We start from the raw sequence: 8,302 nt of genomic DNA, 5'->3' as shown, positions 1-8,302 counted from the left end.
GCAAGGTTCATTATGGTTGGAAGCTTTAAGTTTAAACGCAAAGGTTGGTGTAAAGCTCAACTGAATGGGTCTAAGAAGTTGGTTGGCCGCTTTAGTGAGAATTCAGATTGCTTGCCACCCGGATGGAATCATGATGATCAACAAGAAGATGGGTGCAATAGTAAGGTTTGGGATCCTAGAATCTGTTCTGACATCCAACACCCCGGGAGCCTAAGAATCTGTTTGAAGCTTCTTAAAGGCTTCACGTGCCTAGTTTGGGATCCCGGAAGCCATTGGAATTACAAACATTGGTGGAGATTCCTGGATGAATACAAGCACAAACCACCATAACAGGGAGCTCACCAAATGTCCAACTTAAGGACTTTAACTAAAAGTGTTAGGTGGGAGACAACCCACCATGGTATGATCGTTCCTTTTTTCTTATTTAGTTTTATTTGTTTTTGAGTTTTATTTTATTTTATTATATTGAACCTGGAGTTTTGCATTACATTCATATTAACACTGCATTCTGCATTTTTTTCCAGATTAAAAAAAAAAAGCACGCATGCGACGCTGCAGCGTCGCTGACGCGTCCGCGTCACCAGGGCAATGGGAAGAAAAGAAAACAAACAGAGAGTCACGCGAGAGCATGGCTGGAGGCGCGCCTGTAGCATAATTTGACCCCACGCGATCGCGTCGCTGCGTCATGTGGAAAATATGCCTCCCACGCGTCCGCGTCACTCATGCGAACGCGTGGCTCTGTAAAATCAACGTAACAAGGGTGTATGGCAGAAAGTTGAGCTGGAGTTGGGCTACAATCGCGCTGGTGCATGAAATTGTGATCCCTGGTAATGGCTCCAAAAACTTGGTGCTCTAATCTTAATTCATAATTTGTCACAACTTCGATACAACTAACCATCAAGTGCACTGGGTCGTCTAAGTAATAAAACCTTACGTGAGTAAGGGTCGATCCCACGGAGATTGTCGGCTTGAAGCAAGCTATGTTCACCTTGTAAATCTCAGTCAGGCGAATATCAAATGGTTATGGAGTTTTCGAATAATGATAATAAATAAACAGAAAATAAAGATAGAAATACTTATGTAATTCATTGGTGAGAATTTCAGATAAGCGTATAGAGATGCTTTCGTTCCTCTGAACCTCTGCTTTCCTGCTGTCTTCATCCAATCCTTCCTACTCCTTTCCATGGCAAGCTTTATGTAAGGCATCACCGTTGTCAATGGCTACATCCCATCCTCAGTGTGAAAAATGTCCAAATGCTCTATCACGGCATGGCTAATCATCTGGAGGTTCTCGATCATACTAGAATAAGATTCACCATCCTTTTGCGTCTGTCACTACGCCCAGCACTTGCGAGTTTGAAGTTCGTCACAGCCATCCCTTCCCGGATCCTACTCGGAATACCACAGAAAAGGTTTAGACTTTCCGGATCTCAGGAATGGCCATCCATGGGTTCTAACTTATACCACGAAGATTCCAATATCTCGGACTCGGTCCTCTGTATTAGATATCCAAGAGATACTCATTCTAGCTTGTTTGCATGTAGAACGGAAGTGTTTGTCAGGCACGTGTTCATAAGTGAGAATGATTATGAGCGTCACATAATCATCACATTCATCATGTTCTTGGGTGCGAATGGATATCTTAGAAGCAGAATAAGTTGAATTGAATATAAAACAGTAGTACTTTGCATTAAATCATGAGGAACAGCAAAGCTCCACACATTAATCTCTGGAGTGCAGAAACTCTACCGTTGAAAATACATAAGTGATGAAGGTCCAGGCATGGCCGAATGGCCAGCCCCCAAACATGATCAATATGATCCAAAGTTGAACTAAAAATCATAAGATGTCTAATACAATAGTAAAAAGTCCTATTTATACTAAACTAGTTACTAGGGTTTACAGAAGTAAGTAATTGATGCATAAATCCACTTCCGAGTTCCACTTGGTGTGTGCTTGGGCTGAGCTTGAAGTTTACACGTGGAGAGGTCATTCTTGGAGTTGAACGCCAGTTTGTAACGTGTTTCTGGCATTCAACTCTGGTTCGTGACGTGTTTCTGGCGTTTAACTCCAGACTGCAGCGTAGAACTGGCGTTCAACGCCCTTTTTTGTCATCTAAACTAGGCCAAAGTATGGACTATTATATATTTCTGGAAAGCCCTGGATGTCTACTTTCCAACGCAATTGGAAGCGCGCCATTTTGAGTTCTGTAGCTCCAGAAAATCCACTTTGAGTGTAGGGAGGTCAGAATCCAACAGCATCAGTAGTCTTTCTTCAACCTCTGAATCTGATTTTTGCTCAAGTCCCTCAATTTCAGTCAGAAAATACCTGAAATCACAGAAAAACACACAAACTCATAGTAAAGTCCAGAAATGTGAATTTAACATAAAAATTAATAAAAACATCCCTAAAAGTAACTAGATCCTACTAAAAACATACTAAAAACAATGCCAAAAAGCGTATAAATTATCCACTCATCACAACACCAAACTTAAATTGTTGCTTGTCCCCAAGCAACTGAAAATCAAATTGGATAAAAAAAAGAGAATATACTATAAATTCCAAACTATCAATGAAACATAGCTCCAATCAGATGAGTGGGACTTGTAGCTTTTTGCCTCTTGAATAGTGTTGGCATCTCACTTTATCCATTGAGGTTCAGAATGATTGGCATCTATAGGAACTCAGAGTTCAGATAGTGTTATTGATTCTCCTAGTTCAGTATGTTGATTCTTGAACACAACTTCTTTATGAGTCTTGGCCGTGGCCCTAAGCACTTTGTTTTCCAGTATTACCACCGGATACATAAATGCCACAGACACATAACTGGGTGAACCTTTTCAGATTGTGACTCAGCTTTGCTAAATTCCTCAATTAGAGGTGTCCAGGGTTCTTAAGCACACTCTGTTTTTGCTTTGGACCTTGACTTTAACCGCTCAGTCTCAAGTTTTCACTTGACACCTTCACGCCACAAGCACATGGGTAGGGACAGCTTGGTTTAGCCGCTTAGGCCAGGATTTTATTCCTTTAGGCCCTCCTATCCACTGATGCTCAAAGCCTTGGGATCCTTTTTACTTACCCTTGCCTTTTGGTTTTAAGGGTTATTGGCTTTTTGCTCTTGCCTTTTGGTTTTAAGAGCTTTTGGCTTTTTTTGCTTGCTTTTTCTTTTTTTTTTCGCCATTTTTTTTCTGCAAGCTTTTGTATTCACTGCTTTTTCTTGCTTCAAGAATCATTTTTATGATTTTTCAGATTATCAAATAACATGTCTCCTTGTCATCATTCTTTCAAGAGCCAACATATTTAACATTCTAAAACACCAACTTCAAAAGACATATGCACTGTTCAAGCATTCATTCAGAAAACAAAAAGTATTGTCTCCACATCAATATAATTAAACTAAGTTCAAGGATGAATTCGAAACTCATGTACTTCTTGTTCTTTTGAATTAAAAACATTTTTCATTTAAGAGAGGTGATGGATTCATAGGACATTCATAACTTTAAGACAAAGTTACTAAATACTAATGATCATGTAATAAGACACAAACATAGATAAGCACTTAACATAAAGAAAACAAAAAACAGAAAATTTAAGAACAAGGAATAAGTCCACCTTAGTGATGGTGGCGTTTCCTTCTTGAGGAACCAATGATGTCCTTGAGCTCTTTTATGTCTCTTCCTTGTCTTTGTTGCTCCTCCCTCATAGCTCTTTGATCTTCTCTAATTTCTTGGAGGATGATTGAGTGCTCTTGATGTTCCACCCTTAGTTGTCCCATGTTGGAACTCAGTTCTCCTAGGGAGGTGTTGATTTGCTCCCAAAAGTTATGTGGAGGAAAGTGCATCCCTTGAGGCATCTCAGAGATTTCTTGGTGATGAGCTTCTTCATGCGTCTCTTGAGATCCATGAATAGGCTCTCTTGTTGGCTCCATCATTTTCTTAGTGATGGGATTGTCCTCATCAATGAGGATATCTCCCTCTATGTCAATCCCAGCCGAATTGCATAGATGGCAAATGAGGTGAGGAAAAGCTAACCTTGCCATAATGGAGGACTTGTCAGCCACCTTGTAGAGTTCTTGAGGTATAATCTCATGAACCTCCACCTCGTCTCCAATCATGATGCTATGGATCATGATGGCCCGGTCTATAGTAACTTCAGACCGGTTGCTAGTGGGAATGATTGAGCGTTGAATGAACTCCAACCATCCTCTAGCTACTGGCTTAAGGTCCAATCTTCTTAGTTGAACCGGTTTGCCTTTTGAGTCAATCTTCCATTGAGCTCCTTCCACACATATGTCCGTGATGACTTGGTCCAACCTTTGATCAAAGTTGACTCTTCTTGTGTAGGGGCGTGCGTTCTCTTCCATCATTGGCAAGTTGAACGCCAACCTCACATTTTTTGGACTGAAATCTAAGTAGTTCCCCCGGACCATGGTGAGATAATTCTTTGGGTTCGGGTTCTTACTTTGATCATGGTTCATGGTGATCCACGCATTAGCATAGAACTCTTGACCATTAGAATTCCGACTTGTTAGATGGGTTTTGTTAGAACTTCCCAACCTCTTCTTTGCATTTCATGTCGGATTTTCGGATACTCATTTCTCTTGAGTTTGAAAGGGACCTCGGGGATCACCTTCTTCTTGGCCACAACATCATAGAAGTGGTCTTGATGGGCTTTGGAGATGAATCTTTCCATCTCCCATGACTCGGAGGTGGAAGCTTTTTCTTCCCTTTCCTTTTTCTAGAGGATTCTCCGGTCTTAGGTGCCATCAATGGTAATGGAAAAACAAAAAGCTTTATGTTTTTACCACACCAAACTTAGAATATTGCTCGCCCTCGAGCAAGAGAAGAAAGAAGAGATGAAGAAGAAGAAGAAATGGAGGAGGGAGAGAGGTTGTGTTTCGGCCAAGAAGGGGATGAGAGGGTTTTGTTGTGTGAAAATGAAGAAGAATGGAGGGGTTTATATAGTGGAGGGAGAGGGGTTAAGGTTCGGCCATATGGGGAGGGTTTGGGTGGGAAAGTGATTTTGAATTTTGAAGGTAGGTGGGGTTTATGAGGTAGGTTTATAGGGAAGAGTGGATGGATGTGAGTGGTGAATGGGTGATAGGGAAGAGAGCTTGAGGTGATTGGTGAAGGGTTTTGGGGAAGGGTATTTATTGGGAAGAGAGGATGAACATTGAGAAGAGGGAAGAGTATGAGTGGAGGTAGGTGGGGATCCTGTGGGGTCCACAGATGCTGAGATGATCCTGTGGGGTCCACAGATCCTGAGGTGTCAAGGAATTGCATCCCTGCACCAATTAGGGATGTAAAATGCCTTTGTATGCAATTCTGGCATTTAAACGCCGAATTGGTGCTTGTTCTGGGCGTTCAGCGCCCAGATGCAGCATGTTTCTGGCGTTGAACGCCAGTTCTATGCTTGTTTCTGGCGTTCAGCGCCAGCTTTCCTCAGTGTGCATTCCTGGCATCTGAATGCCAGGATGCTGCTTGTTTTGGGTGTTCAACGCCAGATCCATGCTCTGTTCTGGCGTTGAACGCCAGCCAGATGCTCCTTACTGGCGTTTAAACGCCAGCAAGCCCTTCCTCCAGGGTGTGATTTTTCTTCTGCTATTTTTGATTCTGTTTTTGATTTTTCTATTTATTTTGTGACTCCACATGATCATGAACCTAATAAAACATGAAAGAACAATAAAAATAAAAATAAAATTAGATAAATAAAAATTGGGTTGCCTCCCAACAAGCACTTCTTTAATGTCAATAGCTTGACAGTGGGCTCTCATGGCTCCACACAGGTGATCAGGTCAATTTTATAGACTCCCAACACCAAACTTAGAGTTTGGATATGGGAGTTCAACACCAAACTTAGAGTTTGGCTGAGGCCTCCCAACACCAAACTTAGAGTTTGACTGTGGGGGCTTTAGTTGACTCTGTACTGAGAGAAGCTTACTGTGCCTTTTTTCCATGTTTACAGAAGGATGACCTTGAGTTTTAAACACAAGGGAGTCCTCATTCAATTGAAGGACTAGTTCACCTCTGTTAACATCAATCACAGCTCTTGTTGTGGCTAGGAAGGGTCTTCCAAGGATGATAGATTCATCCTCATCCTTCCCAGTATCCAGGATTATGAAATCAGTAGGGATGTAAAGGCTTTCAACCTTTACTAACACGTCCTCTACTTGTCCATAAGCCTCTTTTCTTGAGTTGTCTGCCATCTCTAATGAGATTTTAGCAGCTTGTACCTCAAAGATTTTCAGTTTCTCCATTACAGAGAGTGGCATGAGGTTTATTCCTGACCCAAGGTCACATAGAGCCTTCTCAAAGGTCATGGTGCCTATGGTGCAAGGTATTAGGAACTTTCCAGGATCCTGCTTCTTCTGAGGCAATCTCAGTTGATCCAATGCATTTAGTTCATTGGTGAACAGGGGAGGTTCATCTCCCCAAGTCTCACTACCAAATAAATTGGCATTCAGCTTCATGATTGCACCAAGGAACTTGGCAACTTGCTCTTCAGTAACATCCTCATTCTCTTCATAAGAAGAATACTCATCAGAGCTCATGAAGGGCGTAAGAAGGTTTAATGGAATCTCTATGGTCTATAGATGAGCCTCAGAGTCCTTTGGTTCCTCAAAGGGAAACTCCTTGTTGATCACTGGACGTCCTAGGAGGTCTTCCTCCTTGGGATTCACATCCTCCCCTTCCTCCTTGGATTCGGCCATGATGGTTATATCAATGGCCTTGCACTCTCCTTTTGGATTTTCTTCTGTATTGCTTGGGAGAGCACTAGGAGGGGTTTCAATGATCTTCTTACTCAGCTGGCCCACTTGTGCCTCCAAATTTCTAATGGAGGACCTTGTTTCATTCATGAAACTCAGAGTGGCCTTAGATATATCAGAGACTAAGTTTGCTAAATTAGAGGTACTTTGTTCAGAGTTCTCTGTCTGTTGCTGAGTGGATGATGGAAAAGGCTTGCTATTGCTAAACCTGTTTCTTCCACCATTATTAAAGCCTTGTTGAGGCTTTTGTTGATCCTTTCATGAGAGATTTGGATGATTTCTCCATGAGGGGTTATAGGTGTTTCCATATGGTTCACCCATGTAATTCACCTCTGCTATTGTAAAGTTCTCAGGATCATAAGCTTCTTCTTCAGAAGATGCCTCTTGAGTACTGTTGGATGCAGCTTGCATTCCATTCAGACTCTGAGAAATCATATTGACTTGCTGAGTCAATATTTTATTCTGGGCCAATATGGCATTCAGAATATCAATTTCAAGAACTCCCTTCTTCTGAGGCGTCCCATTACTCACAGGATTCCTCTCAGAAGTGTACATGAACTGGTTATTAGCAACCATGTCAATGAGTTCTTGGGCTTCTGTAGGCATTTTCTTTAGGTGAATGGATCCACCTGCAGAAGTACCCAATGACATCTTAGCTAATTCAGACAGACCATCATAGAATATATCCAGGATGGTCCATTCTGAAAGCATGTCAGAAGGACACTTTTTGGTCAGTTCCTTGTATCTCTCCTAAGCTTCATAGAGGGATTCACCTTCTTTCTGTCTGAAGGTTTGAACATCCATTCTAAGCTTACTCAGCTTTTGAGGAGGAAAGAACTTTGCTAAGGAAGCCTTGACCAGCTTATCCCAAGAGTTCAGGCTATCCTTAGGTTGAGAGTCCAACCATATTCTAGCTCTGTCTCTTACAGCAAACGGGAAAAGCATGAGCCTGTAGACTTCAGGATCTACTCCATTAGTCTTAACAGTATCACATATCTGCAAGAATTCAGTTAAGAACTGAAAGGGATCTTCAGATGGAAGTCCATGAAACTTGCAGTTTTGTTGCATCAGAGAAACTAATTGAGGTTTAAGCTCAAAATTGTTTGCTCCAATGGTAGGGATGGAGATGCTTCTTCCATGTAATTAGAATTAGGTGCAGTAAAGTCACCAAGCATCCTCCTTGCATTATTATTATTTTCGGCTGCCATCTCCTCTTCCTGTTCGAAAATTCCTGTAAGGTTGTCTCTGGATTGTTGTATTTTAGCTTCTCTTAGTTTCCTTTTCAGAGTCCTTTCAGGTTCAGGATCTGCTTCAACAAGAATGTTCTTGTCCTTGCTCCTGCTCATATGAAAAAGAAAGGAACAGAAAATAATAATAGGAATCTTTTTTACCACAGTATAGAGGTTCCTTTGTGTGAGTAGAAGAAGAAAAGAATGTAATGTAAAGAAAGAGAAGGGAGGAGAATCCAAACAGAAGGGTGAAGAGAGCAGAGATATGAGATGAAGAGAAGTGTTAGTAGATGAATAAATAAATAAA

The 8,302-nt window shown here is 41.5% G+C and overlaps 1 non-coding gene across 1 annotated transcript; it reads left to right on the top strand.

Moving 5' to 3' along the window:
- Window positions 1–7,471: 7,471 nt before the first annotated feature.
- Window positions 7,472–7,579, top strand: LOC112788494 (small nucleolar RNA R71). The gene has a single exon (XR_003195855.1). It is a non-coding gene; the product is annotated as a small nucleolar RNA R71 (small nucleolar RNA).
- Window positions 7,580–8,302: the final 723 nt, after the last annotated feature.

The sequence above is a fragment of the Arachis hypogaea genome, chromosome 20 (assembly GCF_003086295.3).
Source record: "Arachis hypogaea cultivar Tifrunner chromosome 20, arahy.Tifrunner.gnm2.J5K5, whole genome shotgun sequence".
Lineage (NCBI taxonomy): Eukaryota > Viridiplantae > Streptophyta > Magnoliopsida > Fabales > Fabaceae > Arachis > Arachis hypogaea.
Note: the sequence above shows the minus strand (reverse complement) of the source record. Positions and strands in the feature narration are given on the sequence as shown.